At 39.0% G+C, this 20,368-nt stretch overlaps 2 protein-coding genes across 8 annotated transcripts in view; one reads left to right on the top strand and one right to left on the bottom strand.

The window, feature by feature from the left end:
- Positions 1-14,281, bottom strand: part of GPR34 (G protein-coupled receptor 34) — an 80,561-nt gene extending 66,280 nt beyond the window's left edge. The window contains exon 1 of the mRNA XM_044072335.1: positions 13,823-14,281. The gene's annotated coding sequence lies outside the window, so the exon portion shown is untranslated. The remainder of the gene's footprint in view (positions 1-13,822) is intronic.
- Positions 1-20,368, top strand: part of CASK (calcium/calmodulin dependent serine protein kinase) — a 4,132,188-nt gene that overhangs the window by 2,334,317 nt on the left and 1,777,503 nt on the right. The gene's annotated exons all lie outside the window — the stretch shown is intronic.

Here is a 20,368-nt window from a genome sequence, read left to right as displayed (position 1 = left end):
AACGAGTGCAGTCTGTTGACAGAATCTTGTGTAGAACAGCAAACATGAGCTAACTCCCTCTGTGTTTTTAATATGTGTAGACTAGCACATTGTACAAGTAGTTTGAAATGCTTTTTGTTGCTAATATTTAAAGGCAAGTTATACTCGAATGCATACATTATCATAAAAAAGCTAGATAATGATAAGGGCAGTAACTTGAGATAGATACTGCTTGCTGGTATAAAACGTGCAGAGCCATACAGAAATGACCCTGTAAATACTAAGCCATACAGAAATGAGCCTGTAAATAGTAAGCCAAACAGAAATGACCCTGTATGCCTGTTACCAGTTATCTACACGAAGCGCAGTGCAAGCCATAAGAAGAAACTTTAACCTTTGATTTAATGGAGTATACAGTAGGACTCAAAAGCGGACGGCCACGGTGGTGCAGCGGTTAGCGTTGCCGCCTCACAGCAAGAGGTTCTCCGGTTCGATCCTCAGCTGGGGTGCCTTCTGTGTGGAGTCTGCATGTCCTCCCTGTGGTCGCATGGGTTTCCTCCAGGTGCTCCGGTTTCCTCCCACATCCCAAAGATGTGCTGTAGGTGGATTGGACACTCTAAATTGGCCCTAGGTGTGAGTGTGTGCATGTGTGCGCCTTCTGTGGAAGGTTGGGCACCGGGCTGGCAACTCGACACTGTAAAACTCCACTGCCAATCATGAGCAGACAGGTGATCCACTGTGGCGACCCCTAACTGGCAAAAAGCCGTAAGAAGAAGACAGTAGGACTCAAAAGACAAGCTAATTAGGTAAGATTGTGCTAGAATGTTCCTTCAGACATGCTGTATCTTAGAAATGACAGATGTCTGTAAGCTGAGACAGTAATCAAGTAATTAATCATTTAAAATATCACACTGTAATATTTTGTACAATGTACAGTGCCACTACACTAAAGGCTACATTAAAAGGTCCTGGTGTGTCTGTCCTTTTTACCAGATATTTGTAATAATGAGCAGTTTGCTGCATGTGTTAGTTTAACCAAACAAGAGACCACCAAGCTCAGTGTAAATGGCAAATCTGTTTACTACACTGATTCAATATCACCTGTGTAAAGAGACTGTAACAGGTAACAAAAAGTTCCTTTAGTCATTATTTTTGGCTAAGGAGCAAGTCCTCTAGTGATGATGTGGAATATTAAATAGCCCTGCACAATGAAAGAAAGAAGTGGATTTACCGATTAGTATTGCAAACTAGTATGCTGTTTAGAAAAATGGGATTTATAAAGTGTTGCTACTCATGGAATGTATAAATAGAAGTATGCACAGTTTTAGATTGACTTCCTTGAGACATATTTCACTGCTGAGTATATAGGAACAGTACTAACCAACTGATCACAGGGACCTTAAGTAGGCAAACTTAAAAGTTTCTACCAACATTTTAAGCACTTACTACTGCTTACTCCACAAATTGATCAGGCCTTATGTGATAACCCTGTAGTAAATGTATCTACCCATCCAGTCTTCAAGGCTAGCCTTAAATATAGTCAAAGCAGTACTTTATTCGACCTTTAGTAGCAACTTATTCCATAGGCTGGGAGTAAATTGTGTTAGGAACCGACACCTCTAGCAAATCTTGTGTGTTTTGGTGTAGAGTTATGTCACCAGTGTGAGTGTTTGTAAAGGCACACTGGTTTTGTGAAGAAATAGGTCAAAAAAGATTGGGTCTTTCATGGCTTGAAGCCTCAGAGCAGCTGGTATACTACTGATAGAAAGAAAGTCATATTAGTCTTTCAGAATATTTGAAGGATTTAAGACCTTTAATTTTCTTGGTTAAATCTCTTTGGACCTTTTCCGCTGAGCATTCTGCTTGTATTTGTACGTACCAAACGTGGAATTCTATTTGATAATGGATCAGATAGAGTAAGAGTACAATGACAGAATATCTTCTTTAGCTCATGAAGATATTCCCTTGGTAATTAACTGGGACACAAAAAAGGAGCTACTGACTTTAGTGGAAACATGATGACTGAATGAGAGAGAGACAGAGAGACACATAAGTACTCAGGTCTGTTATGATTGATTACCTGAAGAGGAGTACCATTTATAACATATTATGTGGGGTGGGAGCAGTTTTCTGTAGCCTCCTAACTAATCTTATTATTCTACCAGAGAATTTAAATACAGTACTATTGCCCTACTCATAAAAAACAAACAAATAGCTAACACTGTTGAATGCCTTCTATGCATCAGGACTCCTCAACAATAGTGGGATTTTCCTATGCTTTCCTTCCTTCTGGATCATCATTGTTCTGTTAATGTTGTCAAATGTTTGACTCCCCAACAAGTACACTCATCCATGTCCATTAATTATGGCAACACTTTTACCATTAATAAGAAGACTTTGTAATTATGTTTAAAATTGAAATTGGTCTGTATGAAGCTGTGTCTGAAGGGTCTTTACCCTCTTTGGCTGTTACAGTCATCATCGTTTTCTTTCAAGATGCTGTACTGTCCTTCCTTTTAAAATATTGTCATGTAAAAGCTTCCAGATCTTTATCACACTCTTTCTTCCTAACTATTAAACTTGCACAAGAGTACCTTTTGCATTTTTACCTCCTTTTACATTTGTCCGTGATGTTTTGCTGAATGTCCATTCTAAAGCACATTCTCTGCCAAAAAAAATTGCATACTCATTTATGTCCAGATGTGTCTTCTGTAACATTGCTGTTAGAACCCAACACTTCTTAATATAATGTAATACTCTCTGCTTAGTTTTGTACTTGCAGTGCCTTTGATATTCCATGATAAAATTGATAAGGCAGTCATTCTGGCGAAAAAGAAGACTATTACTTTCACATATTCTCTGTGACAGTTCTTTGGAATATATGTTTTCTTCTTGAAACTTACATGTGTATGTTAATACTTAGGCTAATTTTGTACGCAGTCACTGTTTCTTATTTCTTTTTGAACCCATGTCAAATTTTCCCAGACTTTTTACTTCAAAAAGAACATTCAAGAAACTAAATACATTTTGAAACCTCTGACACCTTTTAACTCACAGCAAACATGAAAAACTCTGTATATTTTCCAAAAAGGGAAGTTACCTCTCCATATAGAACCAGTTGCCCCAAATAGAAGAAAAATAACTTACTGGCTTCTCATTTATAAAATTAAACATAACAAATGGAGCCCTTTGGCTTGCAGTTCCACAAACCAGTACCTTTTTGGTATCCTTATGTTTTGCCTCCAGGTAACCTGCACTCCCATTGGTGCACACTTAACGCGCAACTGTGACTGGACAGACGTATTGTCATCTTCAGGTTCTCCCCTCCAGGTAATTCCCCCCAGGTAAGGAATTAACTTCCAGAAGATATTGGGACTGAGAACTTCCTTTTATAGCATAATTGGCAGTTAAGCATTTGTTGTAGAATAATACAAAATATTTTCCTTGCCAACTGTTATGAGAAGGTTGTCGCACACTATCTGCAGCATACACTTAGACGCACATTGCCTATTTTCTGTTCAACATGTTTTACACACACAGTTGATTAGTGTTTGGGGGTTTGAGGTTCTTTTTCAGAATAATAGGTTTTCAGTTTAGATTGCACAGTGTCCCAGAGTTCAGTGCTGCTTGCCTCACCACTCTCATTTCCCTAGTTTGGTTCTTAATTTGGTTACCTTTTGTGTGCCCTCTACAAATCCTCATGCCTGCTTATATAACATTTTGTGTATGTCATGCAGAGTACTAGTGCTCTGGCCAGAACTCTTTTCCTGCCTTCCGCCCATTGTGTATTGGGTTAACCTCCCATTCCTCTCTCACCATGAACTGGATTAAGTGGGTAATCAAAAAATGAATTAATGCTTTTAGTGTTGTGCAAGAAAAGGAATATTATTTTGTGAGTGTGCTTTATTTCTGTGACTTGCATGTATTTAAGCTGGGAGCAAGTTACCTTTGAGTTGTACAGAGTTAAATTTCATGGCTAGCTCATTTTTTCCAGCATTTTGCTTAATTTGATTTAAAGTAAGATTCATTGTGCTATGGCCTTTGTTCCCTGTGGTTTGTATGCCAAATTCATAATCTGATTTTTGCTTTCCTGTGATACGGCTGTCAGTGCCTAGTGCCCAAATGCTAACCATTATATGCACACCTTAAACAAAGCAGCTCTTACTTCAGAATTGCCTTTTATCAAGGAGTTAGAAGTTATATCTGACTTTTTAACCAGTAGAGGAGGCCATAGAAAAGCAGGTGTTATTGAATATATTATACACTATATACTGTTTAGTACTCAAAAACATCCAGGCCAATTGGGTACACCAGTCATCATGCCTGTTGTAAATCAACTGTTCCCATCAGGAACAAGTCTGGCCAGCATCTCTGCAAACCAAAGAGCATGTCATTGTCATCAGGCAGTGGAAGCTGCTGTATATAAGTTTTGATAACATAGCAAAACTAATTACATTTTGGGCAGCTATAACTAAGAAAGAATTGCTACAGCTGCTCTTCTTTTATCACCATAAACTGGAGAAAACAAATTAATGTACAAGAAGATACATCTGCCCTATCCTGTACTCAGAGTGTAACCTTGAGAAAATATTGCTCAGTAAATAGAAAGATGGAAGTTTGCCCTTCCAACCTTCATGCAGCGCTCTCACACACACACACAAAAAAAATGTTGTGACATGGGGAGTCCTTAAGCATCCTCACATAAACTATGTGATGCATGCATGATCCTTAGTCATCACTAAAAAAAATATTAAAATAAAATGCAACATATAATTGCAAAAGAAAATGCCAGTTAAGGGAAATCACTTTTTCTTTAATAAAGTGATTTCCACTGGAGTTTAGGAAGCCACTTTTATTTATATACTGTACATGCATCAGCTTTTACAAGCTGGATGCACGTGAAGTAAGTACCTTATATGGGTCTATATTCAGCCATCGAATGGACTAACCATTGGACCCAATTAAGCGAACATCCATTCGGTGAACATTGACTACATCGAGCCTGTGAGGCAAGGAAAGTAGTTGTCCAACACTTCTCTGTCTCACACACGGCAGTGTTTCAAACCCAGACAGGTGGGGAGGCTTCTCCCCCACACCCATCTTACTGTATCTACCAACTCCGAGACTGCACTACAGTGGAGAAAAGGGGTTTGAAACACTGCCGTGAGTAAGATAGGAAAGTGTTGGAAAACTATTCCCCATTTCACATGTTCGATGAACTGAACATTGATTGATTAGCAGTTGATGTTCAGCCATTTGATGTTTAATCCATATGATGACTGAACATAGACCCACCTTATACATCTCTTTCCCTGGCAGATGAGAGGAAGAACATTAAAGTTACTTCATACAATGACATTATTTAGAAAAGACAAGAATCTTTTCTTAAATAATGTCATTGTATAATAGCAGTAACTCATGACTGAGTGTGAGTAATGCGTCACCCTCCTAATCAAATCATGCCAACCATGGGGAAATCCAGCATTATTCACACGCAGTCATGGGTTATTGCTAAAGCACAAAAGTCTCTTTTATGACCTTTCTTTGACCTTTGGAAATTTACATTTGTAGCTTTCACAGAAATTCATATTTTTATTCCATATGTACATTAGTGAGTTTACATGATTTCACAGTACCTGCTCCCAAACTGTTGGAAACTGTTATTTTCTGTTAATTTCATTTGAAGTGAGGTTGGCGAACCCCTTACATATGGAATTAATGAAAAATGTACTCAGCCAGTGTGGTTGCTGTGACATGTATAATCTTGACTTCTTAAGCTGCACTATTTCAGGAAAGTAGGTATTGTAAAATAACATTGTATTTACCCCAGGATTTGATTTTGCTGTTATTGCATAGTATTGCATTTCAGGGAAAAGTTAATTTACAGTAGCTGTCCTGTTTCATCAGGTTGTGTTCTAAGAAGACTGAAACAAACCAAGAAGAAACTTTGCAGTGTGGATGTTCACTTCCTGAATTATGTTAAGCACCGTGTTCATTAATAAAAATTGAACTGCAAAGTACGTGCTACAAAATAATAAAATAGAAAATAGATTGTCCACAGACGAGTTAAAAATGGAAGATAGCCCATAGTTGATTTAAAAATGGAATATCCTTTGTTGAAACACAAAGTAGATACTTAACATACTAAAAAAACAAATTAGGTACTTCCTTGCATTTTTGTGTTAATTGTTAGCTGTGGTCAGCATTGGTTTGACCGGATAGAGTTAATATGTTGTTTTAGTCAGTTAACTAATTTTACCCTTCGCTCTGTATTTTTGTTTTGCGTACTTAACATAATTCACTGCAAATTTTCTTATTGGGTTTGTTTTTGACCCAGTATAGGTTGCATACTGGGTTTCTGAGACTTTGAGGGATACCATGTATTTTACTGCTGTCAATGTTGGAATTTAAGTAAATAAATTGCACTCTGCTAAATTCAACTTATGAAGTTTTAGTACATTGCTGCTTTCTGTTTCCAGCTTTACAACACTAAATTTAGGCGGCAATTGTCTTTGTTAAAATCCTGGTCAAAGTGTTTTATTTAGTCGTCGGAGATTTAATGAATATATTTTGGTCCATAAAGTGCAGGCTGGCCGCAGACATGCTGATGTCTGTTTAAATATTTAGAGTTATAACAGAAGAACTTGTATGCAAATGCCAGAAGTTTGCAAAGAAAGCAGATGTTTTCAGTTTGAGTGGATGCTGGACTTTTTTGATCTTTTGCAAAAACATTGAATACAAGCCCCATAACTTGTAGCTGTTATGTGAAAAATGATAAATGACCTGCAATCAAAGTTATTGCACATCTTTTCTTGCTTTTACAAAGTGACAATCAGCTGCTGTCTGAAGGAAATCTAAGAACTATTGACAAAACAGGTTGTATTTAGAATTATTAGCATGATCCTGCAGGACTGTTAACCAGCACATACATAACTGGCTGAATTATTAAACAGTAGTTTTAACCCTTATATCCAGTACCTCATATATTTTTCTGTCTAAATAGTGCCTGCCCACAGTTTACACCTACATGGAAGATGAGCACTTCTGTATTGGTACTGGTCAATTTTGAACATCAAACCATGTCAGCTTTTCTGCTGATTGCTATCCTTTGATTTGATTAAAAATTTGAATATGATGTTTTGTATTGATACCAGCCTAACCCGCGGCACACACACTGAAAAAACACAGCAGTAAAACCCGGTAATTGATATCACAACTGTTGCAAACACACAAACACCAGGATGCACATGCTAACCTCACATGCCCCTCTACATTCACCCTTTCAGACACACAACGGTACACATAAAATATGTTTCTAATGTGGGTGGAAGCTCCCAGCTTTAAGTTCAAAGCTGCACTTAACACTGGGTAAGGGCTACCTGGGACAAAGTTGCACAGCACCCATCTCTCACACCTTTACAACCCCACCAAACACTCTTAACATACTTCAGACCATTGTGTCTCACTACTAATCACACATTGACAAGATGTACTGCAATTCTTACTTGTATACACACACTGCGTGCTATCTCTGTCAGTGAGCTGGGCTCAGAGAGTGCTGCAATTACAGAAACGCTGCCTGTTTCCAGCTACACACATGCACACTTACTCTGCAAAACAAAGCCTACATAACACCACACTGCCAACACTCAAAACACAGCCATCATAAAAGCACCACCTACTTTCAGCCAACTGAGACCAACTAATGTAGCACACTCCAAACCCTTCACGTACAATACTGAGCATATAAGACATTTTCCAGAGAATGAAGAAGCTGATTAACATTTCCTAGCCCCGGATACATCACTGCACTAAACCCATCAACTGTTATCTAGTAGGAAGCATTCGCTGCATAAGAGATAACACCACAATATCTCACACATGTGGTAGCTCACGTACATGCATCCTCTTAGACAACTGTATAAGTAGACATGATACTAGTGCCATTCAACCACTAGAACATGACAGAGTGGCTCCCAATCACAGAGTCTGTGGTATACCAGACTACAACCTCACTAAAAGCTCTGATTTGAGCAGCATATTTACTAGATCAGGAGTCAGACTTACCTGGAGTTACCCCTTAAATCATGCTGCCCATTAGGAATGAGTAGAAGTAGGGCTGAGCCATGACAAACTCCCATAACAGCAGTTTCTCATGGTACATTGTTTAAACACTAGTTTTGTTAGTGGGTTATGAATTTTTTAAATTTTTTTTTTATTTTGGCTTCCACTGTAGCTGTCTTACATCAGCTGTATCCTGGAGCCCCTAATCGATCTTCCAGTGTGACATCCCTAGTACCTGCCCAAATTTAGCCTTAGAGACTGGGTCCCCAAAAGTAGAGAATTATTTATATGTATGCAGGTGGAGAGGAGCTTATGGTGTCTTGGTTATTTTGCCATCCTGATAGCTGTGGAGGATCCCCCCCACACACACACACATGCACACATTTTACCTGCCCAGTATGCATTACATAATGTACATGTCGCTGGGCTATTGTCTTTGGGTGGCACTGTGAACTATTAGTCCTTGGCTGGAAACTGTGCACTCATCCTCCTTCACAGGTTAGGTAAATAAATAAGCTAGCAAAAATGGCATGCAGTCCATAAAACCCAAACCAAGTCCTCATGGGCTACATGTTCTAATTGAATCCATGTAGTCTGGTTCACAGTCTTGGCTTCGGCCCTAAGCAAGATTGAGCAGGTCCATCCTGGCTTGTGATGTTGCTTCCAATTTATTTGATGTTTTAATTACTGTGTTTTGCTTTAAGTATGCATATATGTTCCGTTTCAGACTATAGCAGGCACCTAATGATTTCCTTCTTACTAGTTTGTAAACACTTCTTTTACATCACCTAAACTGTTTTGTTTTTTTTCAAGTTGCTCGGTCTTTACTATCTGTTTTCAGAGGTATTTGTAACTAATTCAGATTCAGTAAAACAGCTGCAATTCAACCTTCATGATCCTCTTGTTCCATCCATATCGAAAACCTCCTTGATCTGATGTTTTTTTCTTACTTGAAAACAGTTCCGTTTTGCAGTGCTTTCAACCCATGAGTATTCTACAGGCATGTCATATCTCCCCTCCATGTTGTTTCCTATGTGTGTTTTGGGAAGGGAACGTGAAGAATTTCATAATATCTTTATGACACTTGCTGCATTTCATACAGTACTTTATTTGCAGTTTTATAGACTTCTGTCCCTCTTCCCCAAAATCCCTTGGGGGGGGGGGTAGGCTACAAATCTTGGACGTAGTACTTCATGTTTAAGCATAACCTATGGCATCCCACCTTTGTCTTTCTGTGTGCAATCTCATGTTCCTACTTTGACACAGTCACATCAGTTATATCCTCAGGAATCAGGATTCATTTCCTGACATTGGCTTCTAGTTCCTGCACAAGGTACACCAGTACCTTGAGTTTTTATTGCTGTGCTTCATAAACACCAGATTCACTTTTATAATCACTCCTATTGTTTATAGCATGCTTGTAATGTACTCAAAAGGATTCTCCTACTTTGTCAGTTATGGGGCACTAAAGAGAGCAAGTCATCCAATCAGATTTATCAAGTCTCACATGACATGTCTAGTCTTCATACGCTGTCTTTAAGTTCTGTTACTTGCATCCAAAACCGTCCTTGACTGTGTAACTGTAAATGACTGATGAAGCTTCCATTTCCAGAGCAAATTCTTGATATTCACATTAGCCTAACAACGTGTATAAAACCTAATTATACAGTGCCCCCCCCCATTAATATTCCAAAACGTGCATGCTGATTGGCCAGCGTGCCTGTTGTAAATCCAACTTATACTAATGGAAAAAGGTCTGGTCTCCAGGACTTTTTCCATTAGTGTAAGTCTTTATTTTTTTTTGTGTGTGTTAGGTAGCAACGGAGAATGGAAGAGCTCTGTTGCTGTAATCTTGCTATGTTAAACGAGTTTAACATAGCGAGATATCTTAAAAAAAGCAACGGAGATCTTCCTTTCTCTGTTGCTTATTTTAAAGATATCTCTGTGTGTTAACCTTGTCTAACATAGTGAGACAGCTTTAAAAAAGCAACAGAGATTTTCCTTTCTCCGTTGCTTCCTCTACACACAGCTTTGATGTACTGCGTAAGCATACGCATGCGCAGTACATCAGAACTGCTCCAGGATACTGGACAGCTGTGGAAGGGCTGCATGGAGGCATTATACAATGCCATTATTTAAGAAAAGTAAGTATATTTTTTCTTAAATAATGTCATTGTATGATAGCATTAACCCACGCCTGGGTGTGGGTAATGCTGGATTTACCCACGGTTGTCTTTGTTTGGTCACTCGGGCTTCACCGTCGTGACCAAACCACACCAACCGTGGGTAAATCCAGCATTACCCAAACCCAGGCTTGGGTTATTGCTTAAATAATGAATACAAATTTGTTGCATTTAGTAAGAGCCTGTCTGTGTATTTATTCCAGGTAACAGATGCATTGGTCAGGATCTGTCACCAAAGTATATATTAATTCCTGGTGAGTATAACTTTTGTATACCGGTACCTTGTTGAAGAGGTGACAAGTGTGCGTCTCCACTATCCCACATGTCACCAGAGACCAGTTTTGCTACAGTGTCTAAGGAGAAGGATGCAGAGGTTTCTGTCCTTATTTGTTATACTTTTGTTAACAAGGTAGATGCTCTGGACCAAAGATCCTTTTGTGGTGCAACACTGGCCACAAGGTCAGTGGAGTGCAGTAAATAGAAATGTGGTAACTTCAAACATAATGAATTCCCATATGTAGAAATATGATTACAACAAGCACAACGACATAAAAACACAGCATTGTCAAAAAAAAAGTGTCATAATATGTACGGTAGTTCTAGCAGACTTAAATACAAGTATGTCTTAACTATATGATTTTAGTAAAAGTAAACTGTTAATCATATATAGTTTAAGAAGAAGAGTAGCAAAAAAAAGTGTAAGTATCAGGAATGATGGGTAATATGAGACATAAGCTAGAGGTAAAGCGCATGAAGTTAGTGTATGGTGAAGGGAAAAAAAGTATCAATAGAGTGCAGTGTCACCACTGTGTGATGGTCGGCTAGAAGAAGGGATTAGGTGGAGAAGTGATGGTTAGTGTAGTTGGAAAGAAGAGAGTAAGAGTGAAGGGAGATAAATGAAATAGGTGCAGTAATACTTTGTGACGACATGAGCTATGAGAGTAGGGTATAGCAAGATATGTTGAGTTGGCAAGGTAGAAGAAGAAAAATGTAGGATAAAGGCTTGATCACGACAGCAAAGTGCATACGGTTGCACTAAGACAGTATAAGCAGTAAGCCTACAGGGTCCAACAAACCTGATCAGTACCCTGGAACTTAGGGAAGTGTGTGCTGACATCATTGCATTCTCTGCAGTAATAGTTAAGTTAGAATATACTGACAGGGGGTTCAGTCTGTCTGTGTTTTTTCATACCATCTTCACCTGTCCCACTCTTTAATACTACCAGCCACTATTAAAACTGTTCTTCCTGGCTTGAGAATGCTTGTCTTATGGCGGGTTGACATGTAGTGGCCCAGGTCAACACTAGTTAAGGAACTCAAGAAGTTAGACAGAAACATGGGGTTAACAGGGCAGGATGCAAAAATTAGTGTTAAAAAAAACTTAGTGCTTCCCTATATATTCAGTTGTAATATACAACATTAATGCATGCAAGTCCTGAAGTTAATGCCCTGGTGCATTAAAATGCTATCCAGCCTTTGGTCTTTTGCCTTTTGAGCCACAGGTGTGGTTTAGTTCCATAGAAGTACATATGCTGGGTTACACTTTAAGATGGGGAAGTGCGTTGCATCATGAACTCTATCGTTTAAGGGAGCCACTAAGTCCATTAATCAAACCAGAAAATAAGTGATTGCTTATCGCTGAAGGGTATTTCCATTTAAATTACACTTGACATTTATTGTTAACCTTCATGCATCTAGTTAGGCTTCCTTCTTTCCACTGGCTGTCTACCCTACTGCTGTTGATATCTTTAGATTAGATGCTACCAGTTGACTTGTTTTTGCTTTGTCAGGCCTAAACATCGACACTCTTTGTTCACATTTGCTCCATTGTTAGTCTGCAGAACTTTCTGCCTGTGTTGTTTGCTGGCCCAAACCCTATGTGACTGTCTCATTCAGGGTATTTCAAAAATGTCACTTCTTGCTAGCTGAAACTGATCTTTCCTACCGTATTCCTTTCCTCACAGTTCCGTTTGCAGTCTTTTATATGTCCCCTTCTTTTGGTCTTCATCCTCTTTTCTTTTCATCTGTAATGCCAGTCTTTTATGCTATTTACTTTGTTTCATTCCCATATTTTCTTACCTCCATCATTTTATGGTATTGATTGCTGTTGACTGCATTGTCAGAATTCCACAGTGTATTTAGTTACAGTTTACATCATTATTAACATTCTTCATTATTTCAATCTGTAATGTAATGTTATTCGACATGGTCTTAAGTACATTATATTCCTGTATTGGTTATATTTGATTGCTCTATTTGCCATTCCAGATATATGTTACTGTCGGGTCATTGGCTCCTTCCTGTTCTGCATATTTGCATTTTTAATGGATATGCACCTATTTGTGTGCCCTTATGCAGTTAATAAAAAGTATGTTTGGTGTTCCTTTACGCAACAAGGTACAGTGAATGTGATTTTGTGTGTGTGTTTGGTTAGAACATCTGTGATAACTCTGTCCTACCCTCCATCTCAGTAGTCCCTGTCTAACACAGTGTTATGGTCAGTGGTAGTTGGCAGTTCCTAATTTGGAGTACAGATTCCATGCATCATGGAGCTTAGCTTTGACTGTACAGTCTGATGTTGTCTCATGAAACAGATATGTTGGTTAAAGCAGGGATGTATATACCAACCTTACAACATGCATACAAGTTAAAGTAATTGCTTAATTAAATTTTGTATTTGTCACACACTTTGTCATAGTTTTTTTTTTAATTATACGTTGCCTTAAAAATCGCAGCAACTAAAGGTGATGTACATGCAAGTTAAATTGTTTTGAATAATCACAGTAAGTTACATCAAGCCTGCAAACAAGCTATTGCTTTGACTAATACAGCAGCCTGGTACTAAAATGCTTCATCCTGTAGTCATAGGTTTGATTTCCTCATTCTCTAGTTGCAGACTTTTTTTTTTGCCTCTGAGCGTATCACCCCACAGGACAGTGCCACCATGCTATGCTTAAAAGTGGCATCAAGTTTGCATGTATGGGCTTAGCTGGTTAAAAGATGAATAAAATAAAATGAACAAATGCATTAGTAAGTGAACTCTAACAGAAAGATGTTTGATTTGCTACATGATTTATTTCATTTTGCAATTATTACTCTTGACATTTCACTTGAGAGTTTTATTGTACCGTCAGAAATGGAGTGGTATTTGAATTCACTGACTTACATAGGTAGTACATTCAAATGTTCAGCAAAAAGTGTCAAGTCACTGTTAGTATCCATTTCTGAGTACCTTGGGAGTTAGGAATGCTGAAAGTATTTGGTAACTATACATTTGTAGACAAGTAATACATTATATTAAGTTTTGCAGTGTTTTACTAGAAGCTCTTTGAATGACTTCAGGTGTTGAGAATTGAAGTTGGCATTTTGAATTCAGGTTACAGATTACAATCACAACAGCACATTCCTAAGCAGAAAATTTATTAAAGCCAAAAAGGAAATACTTCTCAGTTAAATTCATTGTGATCTTAACAGATTTTTGCCAAGTATTTGACTTCATTCCTTCATTTCTGGGTAAGCGTACTATCCAGCAATTCACAGAAACGCAGAAGCACAATTCTGACGATGTACATTCGTTTAGTTTAAGAATTACTTACCTTCAGTTTTAAGTAGTTTTGTCTTGCCAGCTATTCTTGCGTGAAACCATTGGAGGACTGCATTACATTATGCTTCTTTGGATTAGGTTACTTTAGTTGGCACCAGTCTTGTAAAGCATCGTTTCAGCCAGATAATGTTGTTCGTCTTCAGTAGTAGCAGAAGGGGAAACTGTCTAATTCACGTAGCTGTAACAAGCAGGTCTACTTCCTTATAACCTCAGTTTTGTTCTGTTTTAGCCGCAGGTACTTGTAGAATGTCATATTAAACAGCAGTGAAAATGCCCTTTACCATTTCCTTTGCAGAGTCTCAAGGTATTGTACCTCATGAGCCCAAATGCTTTGAATAATGAACACTGGAGTTTTTTTGTATCCAAGTGACAGCTTAGGTGACTGTTTCAGGTGTAAAGGAAGTAAAAGAACATGCTTGTTTGCAGTGCACGTACTTCAGCCAAAGTTTCGTATACCAAATTAACTGCACAACTTCTGCTTTCGCAATGTATCTAGTGAGGATATGTGACCTTATTTCTAGTTCTGCTTTGTCGGTCTTTGTGGGGAAAATTTTTTAAAGAGAAACACTGAATGAAGATGCTGTTAATCTAAAACATGTTCCTTTTTTATCACTGAAGATTAAGTGTTAGTAATTAATTTTTTTCCTGTTGTCCCTTCTTGCTCCATCTGCAGTGCACTATGCTTTGAGTCAGATTGGTGACATGGATTTCCTGATACTACTGTGGTGGTAAAACCCCATCACAACTGCTCTCCCTACTGGGAGGAGTGCATGTGTGCTGCTACTCAGGCAATTAATGGATCTTCACAATACACTCTGGGCTTACCCAAGACGAAGATATAACTGTTGGAAGTCTTAACTTTCTGTTCTGCCAATTTTAATAAGAAAGTTTCTTATCTAAATCATTTATCAAAGTGTTATTTAAAAGCAGAAGGTAATAAAAATCTTAGTAACCGCAAGCTCACAAATTCAGAGGCAAGGCAACGTGAGTTGAGAAGCAACTTTGGGTCTTTAGAGCGCTGACAGAAGGGAGGTGAGTCCAGCTTTTGTAAGACTGTTCTCGTTTCTCAGGATGGGGATGACAGGCAGTTGATTCATGCCCTACCCAATCACTGGTCAAAAATGGAGTATATCATTGAGTATGCTAGGACTGGACTCGCAGCCAATTACCTGGGTAGCTTGCTTGGAAGTGTAATCCTTGCTTATGTTATTGGCCATCTCAGTAATGTTTTGACCTATTGCTGCAGCTCCAGATGCTGGCACACAATCCCCACATTAACCCACTGTGCTATCATTTAACACAGTGGGTTAATGCAGGAGTTGTGTGCACCAAGGGTGCAAGGTTCAGATCCCATTCCCCCTTTGTACTAGATGCTTTGGGGTTGGATATTGGTATAATGGTTAAAGGGGTTACCTCACAGAAGCAAGGTACAAGGTTTGATTCTCACATTTAGTCACTTTCTTGTAGTTAGCTAGGCATGTAGTTATCTTCAGACTTATTTTAACCCACAGTGAAGGTAGAGAGTTTGTTTCTGACCTTTGGTCATTGAACACTGGCATGGGAAGGTGTGTATACTGCTTGCTTCTCATGTTGATCTTGACATTGCTGCTGGAGCTAAGTGGCATGCATAGCAATATGTGCCCTACTAATGTCATTGCATGTCTGGCATTGCTATAGGGTCACATTTACTGGTTATATTATTGCATGTCCAGACTTTGGCAAAGGAATTGTGTTGCCTGCGTGGTGTACGCACATTCTTTTTGGTATTGTGTGCTGGGATGTTGAGACGAGAGTTTATCGACTGCTCATGACACTGCATGTCAGGAAGATGGAATGTGAAGTTGTTCACTGCTTATCCTAAACCTAAAGTTGTAACACTGCTGCCCAATATTTTAATGAAGGAGTTTGTATGCTGCTTTTCGTAACACTGACATATGAAGGTGTGCTTGCTTGTTGGTTTGTGATGGCATGGTAGCTTGTGTGCTGCTTGTCACTCCATATGCTGACATCAGTATGGTAGCTTATGTGTTGCTTGTCACTCCATGTAATGGCATCAGCAAGGGAGCTTGTGTGCTGCTTGTCACTGCACATGCTGACATCAGCATGGCAGCTTGTGTGCTGCATGTATCACTCCATATCCTGACATCAGCATGGCAGCTTGTGTGCTAAGTGTGTCACTTCATATCCTGACGTCAGCATGGGAGCTTGTGTGCTGAGTGTGTCACTCTATAACCTGACATCAGCATGGCAGCTTGTGTGCTGCATGTATCACTCCATATCCTGACATCAGCATGGCAGCTTGTGTGCTGCTTATGTCACTATATATCCTGACATCAGCATGGCAGCTTGTGAGCTGCTTATGTCACTATATATTCTGACATCAGCATGGCAGCTTGTGCGCTGCTAATGTCACTATATATCCTGACATCAACATGGCAGCTTGTGTCACTCCATATCCTGACATCAGCATAGTAGCTTGTGTGCTGCTTGTGTCACTCCATGTCCTGACATCAGCATGGAAACTTGCTCACATTATCTCTTTATATTCTGACATAGCAGCTTCTGCTGCTTCATCCAAATGTTAACATGGGAAATTGTTCTCTGCTTTTGTCATTGCATGTTTTGACATTGTCATGAATGCTTGTCTGCTGCTTATCAGTACACATCCTGACTTTAGACATGAGCATATGACCTACTTGTGTTTCTGCATGTTCTTGGCATTAACTTAAGAAGTTGTATACTGATTTGTCAGGGCCTATTCAGATATTAGCACAGGAGTCTATGTATTTGTGTTACTGCATATTTTGACATTGGCATGGAAACTTGTAATTGTAGCCTAATGTTGGCATAAGATAATGTACACTGTTTCTGTCACTGGACAAACAGTGGTTGGGGGGGTAGAAGTGGGGTGAGAGAATGTTTCTGGTAGTTCAGGTGAAGTTTGCTTTTGACCCTCAGACAGCTCAGCTTCTTTAGCCTCAGTACCTGTCATTGATTACTGTCTGTTTTAAGTAGCCGTTAGGGGGCATACGTCTTAAGAAGAGATAAGAGGGTACACTGGTGTACCATTTTCCTGCAGAGGGTTTGTGGACAGTAGACATGGATACTGAGATGATGACTAGGTCAGATGAAGGCTGAGACATTCTGATGAAGTTTAAAACAGAAAGAGAGAGGGGAAATGTCTTTCCTTCTCACAGTGTGTATTTTATTCTTCTGCTTTCATTGTGTAGTTATTTTATTTTGCCCTTGCAAATAAATCTACTGTGTTGGTATTTATTGTGCTGCAATTGCAAATGTGTTAAAAAGCAAATAAAAAACAACTTGTGAACCTTCAGATGTAATATTCAGCCTTACAACTGATTATTTTCTGTGTAGCATTGTTACTTAACCTTTGTGTGTTCATTTTTGCCTGCCTACCACGTCAGTGTTCCGTCATGCCTGTCCTTTCCTTTTCTGTATGTGTGCAAGTTCTGTGGTATCGGTGCTGAAGTCACAGTGAAGTTCTGTGGCACACAGCATGAATAAGAAAACTGTATCTTTTATTCCCATTATATTTCTTATTTAGTGATGAAGTAAAGTGTACTTTACCCAAGACCAATAGTTTAAACAAGCTGTGTTATTGGAGGTCAGCTGGAGACTGAATGCAGGAAAAGGATTTTTTGTGATGTCTTTCTGTTAGGGAGGTAGATTAGCATTGAACCAGGTTAAGTGGCACAGAAGTTAGGAACATTGTTGCCTTTCTGATGTAGTTCAGACCAGGAAGGCCTGGTTTCTGAACACACATATACCGTGTCCATATCATAACATTGACAGCTTAGGTTGTCGAATTCTAAAGCATCGACACCTAAGCGTTGAAAGCTAATAATAGTGAATGGCCATATTATTGAATTCTTTCCTCAGGAAAGACTTCGGGTGGCCGTCCGTAAACATAATAAACAAACACACCCAAACACAGTGGGGGCTGAGCCCCTCACACCCCCTAACTAAATATACCAACTCCGAGATTGCTCTACTTTAGGGAAAGGGCAATTCCCCGATTCGGCCATGCAAGTTCTTTCCTGAGGAAAGAATCTGATGTGGCCATTCGCTATTGTAAGCTTTCGATGTTTAGGTGTCAATGATTAAGCATTCGACAACCTAAGCTGTCGACAATTCAGTAGGAACCTCATATGCACATTTCACTGTATGCATCCTCTTTGGATTGTGGGTGATGAAGGGAAACAATCAGGGGGGTACACGCATCGGTGATATAAAAGAAATGGTAGTATAGGTAAAATTTATTGAGTGATGAAGTTGGAGAAATGTACTGCTTTGTGGCCGCCCAAATTTTCTTACAGTTGAAGAAATAAGCATGGAAAAAGCAATGACTTGGAGCTAGAAATAATGATGCTTGTTGCCACAGTGAGTTGCTCTAAAGTGAAGCATTGTTTCTGCAAAAGTTAGTAACCTGTCCCTAAATTGTAAGATCTGGGAAAAGGCTGTATTAAGAGTGGGCATCCAAGGAGTGCGTTTCCCCTCACCTTCTCACCTTATTTCAGACAGGTCTTTAGAGTTTTTGTTTCAATTTTTTTTTTACATTTTTATAGGAATGGTCTTCCTTTGAAAATTGACTGATACCTTAATGGCCAGGAACCTGTGACATCTCATGATTTGGTTCACTTTATTTTCCAAGTTAGGACAAATTAGTAACTGCATTGTGTTTATTTGTTAGTTAACTGTGTTGGTGGACTAATAGAAAACCTTTGCTAGCCACAACCTGGGGAACTGGCAGAGTACAGTGCAAAAAATCCATTCATCCATCCACCCTTAACCCCCCTTTTCCCATTTTTGCACATGGGGTCGGGGTGTCACTTCAACAGTGTTAATCATCTATAGCCAAGGATTACACAGCCGGGTGGCTAGCCCTGCTGTGGTAGTTCATCCGTATCAAATACCTCGCACACATTCACAGCTAGGGTCAATTTAGAGTGTCCGATCCACCTGCTGCATGTCTTTGGAATGTGGGAGGAAAACGGAGCACCCAGCGGAAACCCACACAAACACAGGGAGGACATTCAGGCTCAGTGTAAAAGATCATTACTTATATAAAGTGGTAAGACTGTGCAGTGTTAAGTGCATTTATGTAAACAGCAAACAGTGCAGGATAAAATGACTGTAGTCTGTGGAAAACTATGAAGCTTTGTTTTTTTTATATGAAATCATTGGTGATATAAAATGTGTATTAATATAATATATACCATAATATGCAGGAGATAACCGTGGAGAGTAACGAGGATACTGGATGTGAACGACTTCCAAGATGGCTGCACACCGATCAGCAGCTTATTTGCAGCTGTCCCTTTGTGGATAAAGAAACAAAGAAATAGGAGACAGTGATATTGTCAGCTTTAGTAAAATTCATTTACTTGCTAATAAGTGAACTTCCTGGATGCCAGCAAAGAAGGAATTTAGGGAACATGAAAAAAAATGATACAGAAAAGGTGAAGAGAAAACACTGTCTGAGAAGAATCCTGCAGCTTTTCAGCACAAAACAGTTCAAGCTTCAGCTTTGGTACAAGGGATGGCTTCCAGATATTTAGAGAGAAAAATAAATAAATGTACTCAGAAGTGATTACAATAAATGAAACACTGAAAGAATAAATTAACTGAATTAATAAAAGCCTCAAACAAAATAGAAGTGTTAACCAGCTAGTCAGAAGAACCGATAAACCTACAAAAATCAGAGGTTGAAATGAAGAAAAGACTGGCTGAGTATGATACTTCTCAAGAAGTGCTGGTTCAGAAAATGGTAGAGTTGAAAGACAAAGATTCCAGAGAAAACTTGAGATTGTTTGCTGTACCAGAGAAACTGGAAAGAGCACCCTGTATTAATTTTATGAGAGCACAAAATAAGCAACTGGACTGGAATTCCACAGCAGGATTTGTTAATTGAAGGGGCAGATTGATTGCATGCTCCAAATGTGGCCATGAGAAAGCAACCACGACTTAAATTACTAATGTTGCAGTTATGCCAGCAGAAAGAGTTGATCCTGAAAAAACTGTGGAAAAACTTAAAAGTGTTAAAAATTTGGGACAACAGAGTGTTTGTAGAAAATGATTATGCACTGCAACCAGGCAGAAGAGAAGCAAATTTATCCCAGCAATCAGGGAATGTTGTGAGACAGGTATGAGACTCAGGCTGCTGTGTGCAGCTCTCTAAAGAATATGTTTTCCTGGTGGATCAAAGACATTTTTGGATGCAGAATCGACTGAGGAGGAAATAAAATGTTTATCCAACAAAAGGTGAGCCAGCAAACAGAAGGGGGACACTGCTTTTCATTCTTCTGAAAATAAAGCTCATAGAGAGACTTTGCCACTGAAACCTTTTCCAGTGTTATAAAGGAAAATGCTTGAGAGAGATGGAAAAAAAGCAGACAAGTTGACTAGAAGTATCAGGAGTACCTTAGACTTGAACCAGAGTCTGTTGTTGGGAGATGTCAGTGAACAGGGAGAAGACTAGAAACATTAAAATTAGTGAATAAATGGTAGACTATAAAGC

This window comes from Protopterus annectens, chromosome 5.part0, assembly GCF_019279795.1.
Source record: "Protopterus annectens isolate FY-2018-M chromosome 5.part0, PAN1.0, whole genome shotgun sequence".
In the NCBI taxonomy this organism is placed as follows: domain Eukaryota; kingdom Metazoa; phylum Chordata; order Ceratodontiformes; family Protopteridae; genus Protopterus; species Protopterus annectens.
This window is presented reverse-complemented; position numbering and strand designations above follow the sequence as displayed.